Genomic DNA, 19601 nt, shown 5'->3' on the forward strand with positions numbered 1-19601 from the left:
AAATCCTAATTTAACAGTCAGGAAGCAAGTGTCATCCTGTGAACATCTCACATCACTAGGGATTGCAATACCGTACCAAAATTTCAATACCGGTATTTGGTATTTTTTAAATCTTAATACCGGGATACCGGTTTTAATACCGGTATTAGAAATTTTAGAAAAAGAAAGAAAACACAGGTGTTTCTTTGTTTTATTTGCCAGTTTTATTATAGAGTGTAAATGTCACAAAAAAGAATTTATAACTTATAAATTATAACAGTATATAATCACAAAAAAGTAAAGAAATATCTTTAAATCACAAAAAAAGTGTAAATATCACTATTCAGTCTGTGATTCTATTACAAATTTTTGAAATGTGATCTTAAAAAACATAATGCATCAATTGTACTGTCATTCAGCCTGAAAAGTAATTTTGTGTAAAAATTACCAGCTGTCGAAAACTCTCTTTCGGCATCTACGCTAGTTGGTGGTACTGTTAGCAATGCGCAATATACTTTTTGCAAGTATTTACCTCTAAATCCCTCATCTTCAAATAAAATAAATCGATTGTTTTCTTCTTTTCCATTTTTAAAATCATTATAATTATGTAAATACCATAAGACATTTTCTATTTCGGTATGCCTATCTTCTGTGCGATTTTTCAATGTAATATATAATTCTTCAGATAGTGATGTGTACTGTTCTTTCAATGACTGCAACATGAAATTTATTGCTGCATTAGCTGTTAATAAATTAGAATCTCTCAGACATAATGCCTCAATAGTCAGTTTTATTGGAAGTAGAGCTGATATAGTTCTGGATATTAAGTCGAATACACGGTCTGAAAAATTAATTTACAGGTTTAAGTCGATTATTGCTTTTGGATTGGATTTCTCAGTTTCAAAAATCGTTCCATCATTAGGAGTAAATTGTTCCAACGTGTTTTAGAATCTAATATTAACATATATTCTGTTTTATTTTCAGTTAGTATATATTTTAGTAATATATCCTTGTTATAGGGGAATGTTTAAATATCTTAATAATTTTTCGAACTTTATAAATTATAGGAAGCAATTCTTGATAGGTTAACATTTCATCCTCATTAGCAATATCTTTTTCAAGAATTACAATGTCATGATCTTCATTGTCAATATCACTCTCACTCTTACTCTTTTCAAAATTGGAATCCGATATTTCTATATCCACAGTATTTGGATTCTTCGGTTCTTTATTTTTTTGGTATAATACATCTATTACTCCTAAACTTTTTTCATAATTGTTGCCCCATCAGTCGTTATGGTTACAATATTTTCTTTCAGGGATAATCCATGATTCCCTAATTTAGATTTAAGCAATTAATTAAGCCATTCATTAGCTAATTAATTTCGCCCGTTAGGGAGACATAAAAACAAAAACGTATACTATTTTACTATGTTTCTCGATTACTATGATACTATTATACTATTTTACTATGAACATATAGTGGAGACAATTTTAAAAATTTCTAGTAAATGCCGAAAAACCGGTATTTAAACTTGTGAATACCGGTATTACGAAATTGTACAAATGGCTCGAAATACCGGTATTCGGTATCCCGGTATACCGGTATTGCAATCCCTACACATCACTTCTGTCCATATCTACGCTGCAGTTGCTGGCTAACGGTTCACATACCACTTGGCTAACAGGAATATACACGTCGTAAAATGAGAGATACGCCGAAAACTAGGAGAAATAAAATCGTCATTGAAACGATTAAAATTTCTTTGAATATGAAAGTTTGTACCAAAAAATATTTATATGTTTCATTTCCTATTGAAACTTTTGTGAAAATTGTGTATTCAATTAATAAAAACACGTGAAATTTTGAATTCGTGTTAAATGATGATATTGGCTCAAATTATATGCCATCCTAGTTAAGTTATAACCAAGTTGCTGAAATATTGTTTGCAATGTTTATAAGAAAATGAATTTTCTCACCTTAAAAAGATTTGCTTCTTTAAAAGGAAAGCCATTGATTCTAGGACACAAAGAAATGTAAAAGTTCCAACTTGCAAATAAAATTTGTTTAATTTATTTTATTTATCTGAAAAGAAAAAAAAAAAATTGAATACCAAAAGTAGTTCAGTTGTATTTTTACAAGTAACTTTAAAACCACTTTAATTCCTTATAAATATTAATGTTCAGAAATATTTCAATAAATTATTAGTTTTATTTATGCTTAAAACAGGGAATACTAAACGCTTCGATTTTGATCAATTAAATGCAATTTTACGAATGTGCTAAATCTATCAAACTGGAAGGTACTGAAATTACTTTACTGTGCTCGAAGGTTGTTTAGTAGTCAAGAAAATATGTAGTAAAAATAATAAAGGAATGGACATGCTTTAAAATTTTAAAATTATTGTCCGTTATGATCAAGGTCGTATTTTCTTTAAGTTTATGAAACCATTGTTTTTTCTTCAGGAAATTAAAATGCACTTTAGACTGTGAAAAAAAATGTGTTTAATATCCGTATATATAATATGCTTATATATAGGCCAAAAATATGTATATGAATACAGAGTATTAAATATAAAAAAATATATATAATTTATTCGTTTAAGAAAATTTAAAAATAAATTATTTATTTAAATTTTATAAGCAAAAGTATGTGATTAATTCCTAACTTCAAGTAACCGGCTACATTCTTCTTATAAAGCCGTTAATTTTAGAAAAAATTGGAAAAATGAATCTATCATTTAAAATTCGAAATTTCTTCGACTTTAAATAAAAAACTTTAAGAAGGGTATAACATACAAGTATTCTCCGAGATTAGAAATTTAATTCAGATTGTGAATTTCACTTCTATAAGTATGAATGAATGTTTGACATTTATTTTTACAGCTTTTCGAAGCATTTTTTTTTTTAGTCCACTGTATGCCTTATCCATTAAATGTATTTTGCTTATTCGCACATATATGTGAAGTATTTGATGTGGCATTTTCATTTAAAATTGTGTTTTAACATGTTTTATTATCTTATATCCCTAGTTACTCAACAACACCTTTAAGTTAAGGTTGTTTGTGTTTAATCTAGGGTAAATAAAACTGTCTCTAAATATTTATAACATTTCTTTAGTTTTGAAATGTTATGATAGTAATGACATACATATGAAGCTCACAGTATATATATATATATGTGGTGCCAGATATCTCACTTCCCACCGCTGAACAGCGCCTCTGACCTCACTTTCCACCTCTAAAGCAGCTCCTCTGTTGGAGGAAACAAGAGCGACGTACAGTTGACGTCTAGACGAGGTGATTACAACGTGTTTAAAACGAAGAAGACGAAATATTACAAAGTATTGTTAAAAGACGGACATGTCGCCGCCGATTATCCACTACATCCTGTAAATTGGTCATCATCATTTGTTCATCATTAACCTAATATTATTGCCATTCATTAAATTCCAAAATATCAACTCGAACTTGTTATTGCTTGGCCATCACATCTCCATATATATATACAAAGAAAGATATCGATGCATATTCATATAAAATAAATATAAGTAAAAACAAATAAAAAAATCTTTGTCAGTTTGTACTATTATAAAACATAACATCATTTAAAACATTTTTTTTTTCAGTTGGAAATAAGCATATGTCTACTTCCAAAGATTTAGAAATTAGGTGATTGGCCAGGAATACGGTGAACACCTTGTATAAACACAGGCATTTTTGGGATTTAATCATCTAAAGTCTTGGAAGGGGAGCAGAATCCAATGAGTTGTAAAAGGGATGCTCTTCATTAAACATCAGATATATGATACCGCCTGCTTCCTGAAACGCGAGAAGGAAGCGGGACAAAAAAAAAAAAAAAAAAAAAAAAGGTAGGAGCAAGGAGTCCGACAAAGTAATCGAACAATGGATTGCGAATTTATACCCGTACACTTCTACTGATAATCGTGCTTAAAATATTTAAAGCATTTTTTTTAATTTCTCAGATCAAAAATTTGAATTTATATATTTTAAATTTCATAATAAATTAAACTTTGATATAATCAGCCAATCTACTAATTGATCGTATTTGGCAGCGCCTGTCAAATATACTATTGTTGCTGGATTGCAATTTTTAACAAATAATTTATATTTATTATCATTCTATGTTAGATTTAAGGACCACTGACTAGATGCGCACGTAATCCTGTTTATGTAATTTTAAGCATTAATCCTGTAGTTTAATTTCTGTTTATTTCATTTGACATAAGGATTCGAAATAAGTACGATAAAACTGCCTTCATTATATTTGGAATTTAAAGATAGTTACGAATTTCTACTTTTCATATTGAAAAGCATTATTTATTGAAAAATTTAAAAGAATAATATTTAATATTTATTTAAGATATTTTATTAGTTGGAATTAATATCTTATCTGTACTTCAAATTTGATTTTATATTTTTCTGGAAATATGCAAATTAAGATAGCGGAATTCAAAGAAATTAAATCATTGAATTTAAATTAAATAATGGTTAACCAATTGCCACAAAGATTGAAGTAAATAAAATTTATCTTTACTTTTTTGGCGCAGCAATAAGAGACTGCACTTTAGAATGAACCACATCTGTAAATAGCTTCATTTTAGAAATTTGAAATACAAATACCAGAAGTGATGTCCATCAAAGCCGGTATGGAATAACAAGTTTTACAATAATTTTTCTTTTTGATGGGAATGTGGGCTTTTTTTTCCCCAAATATATTCCCTTTTATATCCACTTGAGGTTAATTCAGCAATCTATTCCAATCTGAATTCTAAATAATTACACTTTAATCTTTCATGTTAATTTGATTATGTGTATTTAGAAATAGCAACACCAAAATCATTCTCATTCCAACCAGATAAAAAAAAAAATCCCTTGTTCTAACTTATACTTATTGCGCGAAGATAACTAAAATAATAGTTACAAAGGAGCAAAGTTACATAGCTTAACACAAAAGCATATTTTAAAAAATCCATGATGGATTCGTATTTCATATTTGGTACAATCTCGCGAATTGTGTACTCACACCTTTTTCTGTGGTCTTTGGGTCTGTATTAGTCTTTGAGTATAGTAACTTTGCTATATCCCGAAGTTCATATGGAAATTAGTGGTCACTTTTCTATTGTTTTTTATTGTGATGTATATACATTATATTATCATTATATATGTATGTATTGTATTATATATGTATATTGTGATATTGTATATATTATATTTTGATATATATATATATATATATATATATATATTATCTGTGTTATGGATGAACACTGTTATATAAAATATTCAAAAATATACAATAAGTGTTTTGTTTACTTTATAATCATAAAAACACGCCTTTTGGACATTAGCTCATTAAATCGAAAATTTGTCATATGAATAAAGTATTAGTACCAAAACTACTAATGAAATTTTTATTTATCTAACTTCTTGCATCTATGAGAAATTTCGTTTAAGCAGGGACCGTCAGACTAATTGCCAATAAACCATTTTATAGAACTGGCACAAAATTTAATATAGATCTTTAAATCTCACGATGCATGCGTATACCAAATTTCATACATTTAGACATTTTTTTGAGTTATCTTGTTCATTTGAACAGAGTGGGATAAACAGATATAATAACTTCTCTTAATCAATTTAGTCAGAACTTGCTACAATACCATATTTTGGGTCAAATATGAAATTTCAACAACACTAATTCGTTTCTTTCAGTCGTTCCATTTTTGAATTTCGATTCTCAAAGGAAAACGGATACAGTTACAAATAATTTTTTTTTAAATCTTCGAGAGATCTAAAACATGAAGTTTCAGTTAATTTAGGGGATTGAGTTATTAGGCGATTACAATATATGGTCTTGTATAACCCCATATACGAGAAAATAAAAAAAAAAATAATTCTGCTGCAATAAAGAAAAATATGTTAATTCACAGGGATGAATTGTTTCATCTCCATAAATATCACCCACAAGTTCTAATTTTTACCAGAAGGAGTCAATTGAATTTTTTTTTCTCACCTCATAAATTCTATTTTCTCTTCTCTAAAAAGTTGTGAAATCATAAATTCTATTGTTCTGATTAAAATATTGTTCAAATCCGTTTAAAACCTAAATGTAATATCTATATTATAAACAAAAAGTAATTCCCGCTTAGTGAATTTCCTATTTGATTTAACAATCGTTTCTATCTGAATTTTTTTTTTCCTTTAAATAAATGCTAATAAAATTAATTGGCTTAAAATACCATTATGCGAATTAGTTTTTAATCGATGAAGCAAAATTTCACTTAAAAGCTCCAGAACTAATACATTTCATTCACAATTTAAAAAAATGTATGGTTGTTATTGAATGTCTAAAGCAAGATGAAACAAAGAAGCAGATTCGAAAATATTTTGAAAAGTTATGAAATGCTTGAATTTCCAATAAATCTGAAATTCTATATGTTAATTGAAATTTGAAAATAAATGTTCATTCTTTAAGATATGACCCCACCTAAGTCACGTTTGGTTATTTATTTATTTGGAATTTCACCAAAATAAAACGAAAAAAAAAAAAGCATTTTGTTTGTTTGTTTGCTTTTAGCAATCTGAGATTTACTTAATATTTAGTCCTTAGTGGGCTGGCTCTTTTCAGGCGGAGCTTCAAGCGAACAAAATTGATTTTACCTCAAGAACTACTGCGAAGTTTGGCTCGAAATTTGATACACATATAGAAAATGGCATACTGGATCGAAATATCGGAATTTAAAAATGAATGCTCATGTTAAAGATCAGTCTGAGTCACAGTTGATTAATTCTTTGGAATCTCACTGAAATGATAAGAAAGAAATACAGTTTTTGCTTTTAGTAATCTGAGATTTACTTAATATATGGTCCTTTGTGGGTTGGCTCTTTATAGGCGGAGTTTTAAGCGAACAAAATTGATTATATCTCAAGGAATACTATGAATTTTGGAACGAAATTTTATACACATATAGGAAAAGGCACACTGGAAATTAAAAATAAATGTTAATGTTAAAAATGAGTCTGAGTCAAGTTTGGTTAAATCTTTGGAATCTCACTGAAATAATACGGAAGAAATGCATATGTTGCTTTTAGCAATCTGAGATTTACTTAATATATGGACATTAGAGGGTAGGCTCTTTTCAGGCGGAGTTTTAAGCAAAAAAAATTGATTATATCTCAAGAATTACAGCGAATGTTGGAACGAAATTTAATACACAAAGAAATGATTGATAGAAAAAGGTGTACTGGCTCTAAATTTAGGAAATTTAGTCTTGATTTTAGGAAACCTGAGATTTACTTAATATATGATCATTAATGAGTTGATACTTTTCAGGCGTAGTTTTAAGCGAACGAAACTGATTATATATGAAGAAGTACTGCGATTTTGGAGCGAAATCGGATATATAGATAGAAAAAGGCATGTTGGATTGAATTATTGAATTATCATGATTTTCACAATGGAAAGATTCCGATATACTAATTAATTAATTGTATTAATTAATTCAGTTAATCAGTTTTTTAATTAAATAAATCTTTCCACTTGAACAATTTCCATAAATATAAATTTTGTAAAGATATGATAATAAACAACAATGTTACAGAGGTGTCCCTTATTTTTTTTTACGACTGGACATAAGGTAAATCTTTGGAGCACTATTAAGATAAATGATACTATAATGTTTATAAGCGATGATACATGTTATTACTACATTAATTATTGCGAATTTGTTTTTATTTTGTCAAAATTACATGGAGAATTTTATGATTAATCATGTTAATCTGAATTAGATACATTTGTGCACATTTTGAATCAGTTTGTTTATATATTTTTGATAAAAGAATTATTCATACTTTGTAGTGTCTTTAATAAACCAATTTATTATTCCATTAACTTGTTTATTACTGTAGCTAATATACTTTTGTTTCAATTTTTAATTTTTAATCGGATTCTCTTTTTTCGTATTTTCAGACACTTTTATTAAATTCAACTTGTTTGATATTTTTAAAACGAGAATTTCATAATTGAATTTTAATTTACCTCCTGATTTGAGTGAGTTTTCAAATTATATATATTTTTTATATTCTTCATGACAATACAGTGCATTAATATTTTCAGAACTTAATGAACAATTAAAGGATTACTGTAATTTATTATGTCTCCATCTTATTAGCATTACCTGGCATTGAATTTGAGAAAAGAAATGATTACTTACAGTATACCATAATTTGTCTATAAGAAGTGATTACCTACAGTATACCATAATTTGTCTATTAATAAATCGTTAATCTCTAAAAAAATTGAAAATAAACTTTATTCGAAATTCAACCCACAGGCATGAAAAGAAAATCACAGTTCACATAGTTCAGATCAAAAATTTATTTCATAGATTTAGAATTCCTTAATAAATTCAACTTTGATATAACCAGCCAATCTCCTAATTTAGCGAATTTCTCTGTGCCTATCAAATATCATCTGAATCTGTACAATAATTTTGAAAAATTAATATAAAGAAAAACATTCACACTTTAAAACCGAAAACTTTATCATACAATTTGTTTTTCAGATTGAAAAACATTATTTATTGTGAGACTTGAAAGAAAGCTATTTTATATTGATTTAAAATGTTTTATTTGTTAGAATTATCATCTTACCTGTACTTCAAACATGATTTTAAATATTTCTGAAAATATTCAAATTAAGATATTGTAACTCAAAGAAATTAAATCCTTGAATTTGAATAAAATAATGATCCATCTATTGCTTACAGCTTCACATTGTTTACAGTTTTCGTAGATTAAAGCGAGAATTTTCTAAAAATGACTAAATTCACACAAATATAAGATGCTTGTGAATGAAAAATGTGAGAGATAAAGGAATCATAGTTATGTTACAGAGTTATAAATTAGAGATTACTGAAATGGATAATTAATAAAATAAAAAAGTTCTACTTTTTAACAAATTAATTAAAGCATCTTTAAAGAATTTCTTATAAAATTTATTTTAGATATAATAGTTTAAATAAGATGCAACAATGTTTATTTAAGTCATTAAGTTTATTCTCAATCTTAGGAAAAAGTAATTCTCTTGTTTTAATCGAGAATCATTTTTGACCTTACAGTATGTATTCCAAAGAATACGTATACCATAACTACACGGCAATGCCTTAAATCTAATAACTTCTGAGAAAATAGAAAAAGTATACAAAGAAATTAATTTGCATGTGAACATGTTAAATTCAAACGTGCAATGAACAAGAAAAATGAAATTTTGCATATAGTTTCAACCAGTGGTCGATTTTCGAATTTGCAGCTTAGGACCACTTTGATAAGAGGAGACCGCAGTTAGGCCCATTAAAAATATTATTAGTCGAGTTTAAAAATAAATACATTTATAAGTAGCGCTAATTCTATTAACTATAAAATATTAGTATACTATTAATACTTTGTCAGGAATAATGGTCTGATCCATATCCTTTTATTAAGTTCATTTAATTTCTACCGTATTTATAAATGCTGAGCGTGAACATAAGTAATATTGTATATGAACGTGGATATCTCGCAAACGTAATTCATAATAAATAAATAGATAAGATATGCCTTTTCACAGAATTAATAAAATAAAACGATTATCTTACGATAAATTACTAACATATTAATTAAGTTAAAAATGCTGTAATTACTTAAACTAACTTGCCTAATTTATTAGAAGAGGTCTTCATAATATATAGACTAGGGCCGTAAAATACGTAAATCCATTACTTGTCTTAATATCGAAATTGTAGCTTTGTGACCCAATCGGTCAACGAAAAAGACTCTATTCCAAATTGCTGATTGCGTTTTTATCTCTATACGAAAAATCTTAACACATAACGCATAACGCATATAATTTATAAAAAAGTAGCTAGAAAAACATACCACATTTTCTACATATGTTATTTAATTATTAACCTATCCATGTATATATATTGTTACGAAATTTCCAGGTTCGTTTGGATAGTGGGAGTTATATGGTGTGGAGAACGCTCAACCACCAGGCGGCAGTAGAAAATAAAACAACGACGTTTATTTACACGAAGGCACACAGGACAGCCCAAAGACGACAACTATATACAGCACAGAAGGCGATGATCTTCAGCCGAGACGTGCAGCAACAACAGCATACACAGCAGCATATAACAAGACAGACAGACAGTATCGCACAGCTTAGTTCAGCACTAGCTTCACTCCTTCGCTGCTCCGCTTATCTCTGGAAGGCCAGTCCTTTACTGTCGTTTCCGACTACTCTTCGACTCCACTGGTCCACGACTCAATTCACCACCGGACCACGACTCTGGTTCACTCTACTCTGCTCTGTTCTGTCGCTTCCGACTTCTCTTCAATTCACCGCTGCTCGGCAGCTGCGTTTGCTTCCTTTTATAGGTCTCAGGAGGCGGGGCTAGAAGCCTCTCAACCAATCAGGAACGTTCGAGGCTTAACTCCGTTCCTACTGGACGGTTCGGGAAAATTCTCGATGTTTCGGGTATAATCTATTTTGAGGCCAAAGTCGCCAAATTCGTCGCCAAGTCACTAAATGGTCACCAAGTTTGTCGCCAAGCTCCGGGACCTCCTATGGAACCAACTATGCTGGTAAGCAGCATCGCAGGTTCGTAACATTGTCCCCCTCCTAAGGACTGCACGTCCCGGGCAGTCCCACTTCAATCCAACAGCTGGCGTAGGCTTCCGAATGATGTGATGATGTTGATGCGTTTGGCGACTTCCGAAGATGACATCGTTTACCAATTTGGCGACGACTAAAGATCCATCTGAACCTCCTCAATAATTTTGACTCGGATCTCTTCGTCGTTTCGGATTGTACACCCAGACTTGATTCCTCTTCTTGAAATGCAATGTGTCCCATGGGGCGAACCGCTGGATCGTAATAGAGTCCTCCGGAATGAATTCTTGCCAAGCTGATCGGTTGATCACTTTGAACTTCTTCCATCGAATCAGTCGTATATCAGGATGTTCCAACGGTGCCTTCGGAAGTCCACTCGAAAGCCAGGTATTCGCCTTCATCGCCAAAGCTTCCGCGGGAATATCTCCGCTTATTCCCGGCTCCTTCTCGACACTCAAGAATTGTCCGCAGCTCTCCACACTGGATCTTCTGAAGAAGACATCTGCCTTTACGGGAAGGGCTCTTCTGCAACGACACAACTTGACCGGATATACAGGAGATTCCTCGGCACCTACTTGTATGACACTCCTTGGAGAATCCACAGCAAAGCCGAATTTTTGGAGGAAGTCGAGGCCGAGACAACAAGGATCAGCGATTCCAGCCACGTAGTCTTCTTCCGTGTCACTATGCCAGGAGATACCAAGAGGCTTGCAGAGAGGCAGTTCCTTTAATCTTTGGGACGAATCCAATCCAAACAGAGTCGCATCAACTCTTGCATCCATAGGCATCGAGCACGTGTCGCCACCAACAGACCCGTCCGAAGAAAGTCCATCTTCTCCCTCCCCAAGCACCTGCACTTTCGGTTCCACTTCAGGGGACTCATTCGGAGAAAACTGATTCAGTTCCGCAATTATTTGACATTCTCCCTGTTCGCTCCTCTCCTCATTAAACCTCAGCTCATCCTCCGGATGGCTAAGCTAACCTTTCGACGACACCGGTCTCCATTCGATCCTCAGTCTTTTCCTCCACTTGGCTCTCGCTGCTTCCTTCCATTTCTTCTGTGATAACTTGGATGTCTTCAGTTTTGGTAACTTTATCTTCTAAAATTTCTTTCCACGACGAAAGGTCATTCTTCAATTCACTCTTCATGTCTTCATATCCGGTTTTCATTTCTTCCGTGGAGGCTTCCATGTCTTGCAAAAGTTTCTCTTGTCCGGCTTTCATTTCTTCCGTGAAGGCTTCCATTTCTTGCAAAAATTTCTCTTATCCGGCGTTCATTTCTTGCAAAAGTTTCTGTGGTCCAGCTTCAATAGATTTCTTCATCTCAGCCAACAGAGCCAGTAACTCAGCATTGCCGCTATCAGCCATCATAGCCTGAGAGCTCGTTTTCACCATACACTGTTGACACCAAAATGTTACGAAATTTCCAGGTTCGTTTGGATAGTGGGAGTTGTATGGTGTGGAGAATGCTCAATCACCAGGCGGCAGTAGAAAATAAAACAACGACGTTTATTTACACGAAGACACACAGGACAGCACAAAGACGACAACTATATACAGCACAGAAGACGATTATCTTCAGCCGAGACGTGCAGCAACAACAGCATACACAGCAGCATATAACAAGACAGACAGACAGTATCGCACAGCTTAGTTCAGCACTAGCTTCACTCCGTCGCTGCTCCGCTTATCTCTGGAAGGCCAGTCCTTTACTGTCGTTTCCGACTACTCTTCGACTCCACTGGTCCACGACTCAATTCACCACCGGACCACGACTCTGGTTCACTCTACTCTGCTCTGCTCTGTCGCTTCCGACTTCTCTTCAATTCACCGCTGATCGGCAGCTGAGGGTGCTTCCTTTTATATGTCTCAGGAGGCGGGGCTAGAAGCCTCTCAACCAATCAGGAACGTTCAAGGCGTAACTCCGTTCCTACTGGACGGGTCGGGAAAATTCTCGATGTTTCGGGTATAATCTATTTTGGCGCCAAAGTCTCCAAATTCGTCGCCAAGTCACCAAATGGTAGCCAAGTTTGTCGCCAAGCTCCGGGACATCCTATGGAACCAACTATGCTGGTAAGCAGCATCGCAGGTTCGTAACAATATCATATTGTGCACATGGCCCAAACTCAACATCGTTTCGAATAAATTACGGATGTTGAAAGAATTTGAGCAGAATCAAGATATCTGTCTTCAGTTCTCTATATGTGATGAATGGAATGAACCTAACGGCCGATTTTTGTTCCCTGCTTTCCCTTCGTTCTGCAGAATAAAAGCGGAACGAAACTTTCTAAAGTGCTTTCCTTCTCTTCTCGATGCAAGAAGCGAATATCGATCTCAAATTGGAAATAAAATAGTGAATATTGGAATCAAGAAACTATGAACCGAACACAGGTACTGTTATATTTTAATGCGATACTCTAAATCAGAATGTTTTACATGTACAGTACACTCCCGATTATCCGCGGAATTGGGTGGCGCGGCCGCCGCGGATAACAAAAATCGCGGATAATTCGAAAAAAGCTAAACACGGAAATAGCAAAAGAGAAAACAGTTATTCCAACTTTGAAAAATCGTTTTATGTACAATAAAACGTAAAATAAACAACAGAAAATGTTTAACGGACGCTTAATATTTTAATATATCACTCAAAACTAACCTAAAATGCATTTTGTCAATGAAAACAGAAAAGTGCTTTGTACTTACGAGAGGCGTCAAGGATGCACAGAAAAATTAATATATATGTACTATTTTAATACTGTAATGTATTATGTAATTACAAAAGCATAAATGTAAATCTACACCTTTTGAAGCATTTTCTCTTTGCTTGGAAGCAAATAATAATAATAATAAAAAAAAAGAAACTTAGTGCGGCAGGCAGGGATTTAAAAACATTATTTTAAATCTTGTTTTGTAAACCGTTTTCATTAACTATTTTATTAGATGCTGACAATTTTAATTGACGACTATTTTGGCCAAAAATATCTGATTTTTAATATGAGCTTAGCGAAGGATTAAAAATTTCCATTAAATACTCCCTGTTTTGTCTTATTCTAGAGAATCTAGGCTTTATTAATTGCTTTTATCTAGTAATCTTGGCTTTGTTATTCCGAGAAATTATTAATTAGTTAATCATTTGATATTATAACCACCTGTAACAACCATTTCTACCTGAACAGCGCCAGAAGCAGAAATTCTTTGCCAAATCAACCGGTTTTTTTTCCTTAATTGCGGAAAAACCTGGAATGTAAACTGCAACTGTTAATCGTGGATGATGTCATTTTTATTGTGCTGGAATCTTTGACGTGATTGTCTTAACGGATTTTCATCTACAGTGAATTATTGTAGATAGTAATTTTTCGTTTAATAATAAGAATTTTTTCTATTGTAAGAAATAGACCATCAGTAGGAATTTCGGTAATGTCATAATTTTAATATGAAAGCTACAGAACGAGACAGATAATTAAGCCTAGGATTGAATTGGATTGGATATCCGTGTTTAATAAACTAAGCCTAGAAATTAGGTGAAGCGATGTCATATGTTACTATGGTATAAAATAAAGATGTGTTAAAGAAGCAAAAGCATCTGGTTAAGAAAAACGTTAATGAAGGAAAAGAATTGAAAAATGAGGTAAGTGACGTATTTGATTAATATTTTTTTGGCAGGACATCGAAAGCTCATAACCGATGAAAATATTTTCTTTCTATGCTCCGTTTTTTTATTTTCTGAATCTTGCTAATTAGGCAGAAGGTTTAGGCATAAAGCTCCTTCTGATTTATTTAGATTTCATTAAGCTGTTGGAATTCATTAATCCGAAGAGAAGGTCTCGGATGACTTCGGAAGATCTCGGGTTATCATAGGCAGTCATCGATAATCTCAAATGACTCGGGTGCAATTCCGTAATTTCGGATGATTTGAAGACTTTATTTGCGGTTATAAAATATCTATTTTCGAAGATTTTGTTTATTTAAAATTCTATGATGAGCTATATTTCAGCGTTTAGCTCTTGATTAGAAGTTTTACAAAATGATACAAAGATGAAATTTCTGAGATAGCAATTAAGTGTATTTCTAAAAAAGTCTTGGATCTTGCCAAATATTTTTTGCGATGTCTTAAGAAAATTACTTACATAAAAATAAATGTTTTGGATTTTTCCGATTTAACTTTATCTAAATGCTTAAATTTTTATTGAAGTTGCTTGATTGTCAGAAAAATATATAGCTCAGAAAAAGACTGAAATAGAAAAAATGTGCAAAATCATTTCTAGAAAGAAAAAATAATTATTACATTAAAAGCATCATTCTCGGTTAACTCTATAAATCGCAATAAATTTTTCTTTTGCAATGTAATTTCCATACTCATATGAACAGAATATTTATTTATTTATTTGCTATAAATATTTTTAAATGTAATCGGGCTTCTACCTTTAAATTAATTAATGCATAGGAGATAAGAATTTTCATGATAACTGTTTGGATGTATATGCTGTATTTGGATATATATGTTGTATCTTCTTTTACTGTAAACGGCTGGAAAATTTGGCAGATGTCTCGAGCTATAAAGACTGACATTTTTATTGATAAATTTGCCAATTTTTGAATAAAGTGGAGAATTTTAAGTTTTTAGAATAAAATTCTATGATTTAGATCACTGTTCAATTTCTGTTATGTTTTTCCAATGTCTTAGTGAAATGGAGAAATTTAAACTTTTAGAAGTAAATTAGAAAATTTAGGTTACTCTTTGTTAATATCGATAATATTTTCTTTTAAATTTTTAAGTCCAAAGAAGTTCAAAATGTTAGACACTTTAATTTTTTTCCTTGGAAATTGTTACAGCCCTGAAGTTGAGCACCGAAGCATGCTAACTAAAATCAACATGCTAAATTATTTTATTGAATTGAAACCCATTTTTATTGATATAAATTAGTTTGAAGTACTAATTTCTGTACATTCATTATACCAACTGAAAATATTTTCTTTTCAAAAATGCATCGCATTTAAATTTTTTTAGGCAACTTAGCAATTCTTTTATATTTGTTTTATGTTAAAAATATCGAACAGCTAAGAGTTTGAATATCTGTCCATATTTTATAAGTGTTTTGAAGAAGTAAAACGCATTTTTGAGCTTTTTATTTCTTTAGATATTTAATTTTTTTTCATTCTAAAGAGTTTTTAATATATATGTGATATTTTTATAAATCTACTATTCATATAGAAGAATGTGAAAAATTCTATTTTTCTTGATTTATTTTTGTATAGTCTGAATGAAGTTAAAATTAAAGGAAAATAAATGGAATGGTAATGAATTAAGGGAAAAAACTCCCCTGTGTTTTAATGATTTTTTATGTGAGAGACACTTTTTCCTGATCTGTGTGAATTATATCAAAATAGGGTTAGTATAAAAAATAAAAAAAATAATTTTAAAGTATTCGTGAATTTTAAAGTGAAATATTAATCATAACAATGGTATGTGTCATTGAGTATGTGTGCTGCAAATGTCACATTTCTCGTGCTAAACCTGACTTATTTTAACATCCATGTCTAATTACTATATTTCTAAATCTAATATATCCTACATTCCTATATTTAGAAATATTTTTGAGACTAATTTTTCATAATCTTTCTTTTTCTGCGCTATTTAACTTTGCTCAAAAATTAATCTAAACTTTTCTCTATTTTAACCATGCAAAAGACTAAGGCTTTTCTCTAAACCCAGAAAAATTTAAATAGATGGTAGCCGGGTAAAAGATCTTAAAATTTATCCTATCTTATAAATTATTATAAATTAATTATTAATTTCAAAATTTTATAGTTATGATTTCATGATCTTAACAATGTACTGCTTTCTTCCAGAAAAGGAAAAAAATTCTTTATCTTAAAATTTTGAATGACGTTATTTTTGTTTTATTTTAGCATATGTGAGATTTTTTTTTTTGTTAACATTTAGAAATTTTAGTTCTTTATACTGTTTGTTGATTTTGTGCATAAAAAAATGTACTGACAATCACTTGGACAAAATGTTTCAAGATATTAGCATATATATATGTAATGATATTTTAATTCTAATTTCAATTAAATTAATTTCCAAGATTTTATCTTAATTTAGCCAATCGTAACTTTATACTAAAATATTCTCTTATTTCGTGATCCAATTTCACTTTCGGTTTAACTAATCCCTTTGTAAAAATAATGCGCCATCAGAACTACGTTTCAAATGAAAGTGATACTTCTGTACCCTTGAAAAGGTGTCAAAAGTCACTACGCGTATTGAATTGGCGCATGGCCAGAAATCCTATGTTATATAAGACTAGTGATCATTTGTTCGTCCCTTTTTGCTTTCTTCTTTACTTCTGCTTTTGTGACGCACTGCACCTTCTTATAAATAATTATGCTTTCCTGGATGGATATTAAAGAGAGAATAAAACGAAATTAAAAATACCAAGTCTATTCACTGCTTCGAACCTGAATTCTACTTATTCCAAAATATGTTACATATAATTTAGCCGATAAGATTCGAAATAACATTACATGTGTGTGTGTGTGTGTGTGTGTGTGTGTGTGTGTGTGTGTGTGTGTGTGTGTGTGTGTATTGATAGATAGATACACTGAAATGTTGATTAAAATCAAATAAGTTTAAAATATATTAAGATATACTGATCATGAGCCCCAATGGGTTGTAAACATTAATTATAGTATGTAACTTGCTATTTCCTAGAGGAATATTAAAAACGTCATTTACAACACAGATTCATTTTTCAGTTAGAAAAGTTTGATTGCAGACTGACATAATTCGAATGAATTCGTTTGAATGACATATAACTTTGCACATTTTAAATGTATTAGCTCTCAAGAGACGAAATAAAAATGTATGGTTGCTATATTTTATTTTATTTATTTACGCATATATTGGTTTATTTATAAAATAAGCGATGGCTTAAATAGCAATTTCCAAATATTTTCTTTTTTCTAAAAAATTTTTTTCAATAATCAATGTTATCTTTATTGCATATGATTTTAAAAAAATAATGCTGACCCAATAAAGCTAATAAAAAGTAAAATGAAGAATTTTAACAACAATGTTTTAAAATTTAGTGTTGTCAAATTTAATTGCAATTTTCATTAGCTGTTTACCCGAAAATAAAATTTAAAGTTTTAAACACCATCTAAATATTTTCAACTTCTGTTGTAACAAATGAGTTATTACTTAAAAAAAATTTTTTTTTCAAGTTTAGTTCTTTATATGAAGCTTTGAAGAGCAGGCTCAGAAAATCTGCATCTTGGCATGGATGCTCTTATGTTAGTTTATCGCTTGTTTAAAGACTTTCTGTACCATCTTCAGCAAAAAAGCAAACAACAACAGTTTCAACAATTATGTTATGGTCAAAATCATAATATCTCTCTCTCCCTCTTTCTCTCTCCCTCTTTCTCTCTCTCTCTCTCTATATATATATATATATGTAATGATATTTTGAAACTTTAATTTCAATTTAATTAATTTCCAAGACTTCATCTTAATTTAGCCCATAGTAACTTCATTCTAAAATATTCTCTTATTTCGTGATCCAATTCCACTGTCTCTACTTAATTAATTCAAGAGAAGCTTTGTTAAATTGTTGAATCAGCTAAAATCTAACTTTCCCACACTACCCGTGAAGAGATAACATACCGCTGATCAAGCAATTTCTTTTTTAAAATCTCCCTGTGTTTCCCCTACCTTGTCCACCCGTGTAATGAAAATCCCTATCGAAATCTCATAATACATTAGCACTGTAAAGAAATATTTTCCCTATCAAAATCTAAGGTTATATAAGACAAGGGATAATTTATTTCGGCCCATTTTCCCCACTTCCGCTTTTGGCCGCGCTGTGGCGGACACACAATGTCCGCGTCTTTGCTTGTAAATAATTATGCTTTCCCGATGGATATTAAAAAGAATTTTAAAAAGATAAAAAATCTCTTCACTGTCTTCAAACTGCATCCTGCTTCACATAAAATAATGTTACATATTAAAAAGCCGACAGGATTCGAAAATTCATTACACACACACACACACACACACACACACACACACACACACACACACACATATATATATATATATATATATATAGCTCACAATTAAACTAAATTAGCCATTAAGTATAAAAATTAGCTCAGACAGTCAGTGTTAAATCTAAATAAAGAAAAATGAGTTCTTTTTTTCGGCTTTAGCTATACATATTAAATGGCCCAAAGTTGCAGATTAGTTTTGATTGATTTGTCACTCTTAGAAAAAATAGTGTAACTGCAAAAGTAAAAGTTGATCAGCACTGTAAAGAGGTTTAGTCTGAAACAATTTTTGTTAGTGAAAGTTCCAGTGTTTTGTTAATGGTGAAACAATCTTTCTTTGATACCTCAATAGCTAACCTTCAGTGTTTTATAGTTTCTTAAATGACGGATTCATTTGGTATACTTCGCATTCAGATATCACAGCTTTAAATATATTAACCAAAACAAATTATTCCGTTGCTTTTATTTGCTAAGCTTTTGTTTCTGGATTGTTCCCCTCCCCCTCCCCGAATCGATTCGGTTAACAAGAAGCTCAGATATTTCGGAATTCTACTGCGCATGCTTTGACACGTAAGTTTAATAACGTTAAAAATTATCAGTTCGGTATTTCTTAGTTATATAGTATTACAATGTTGATACTTAACAAAAAAAGAAACAAAAACAGTGGGCGTGGTCTTTTCCAAAATTTCCTCGTATACTTTTTATAAAAGTGTTATCCTCCTCCTTAAACCCGAAAAAAAATTGTGGACGTATGGCAAGGTCATGAACGCCGTGAGTGCTTAGAGTTTCAGAGACTCACACATGAGAAAAGTGTAGGTTTGTAGCATAGTAAGGAAAAGCAGTACTTGTGTGTTGTCAACTATATGCCATTTGGCGAACAATAGGTATGAAACATTCTA

Source organism: Argiope bruennichi, chromosome X1, assembly GCF_947563725.1.
Source record: "Argiope bruennichi chromosome X1, qqArgBrue1.1, whole genome shotgun sequence".
Classification (NCBI taxonomy): domain Eukaryota; kingdom Metazoa; phylum Arthropoda; class Arachnida; order Araneae; family Araneidae; genus Argiope; species Argiope bruennichi.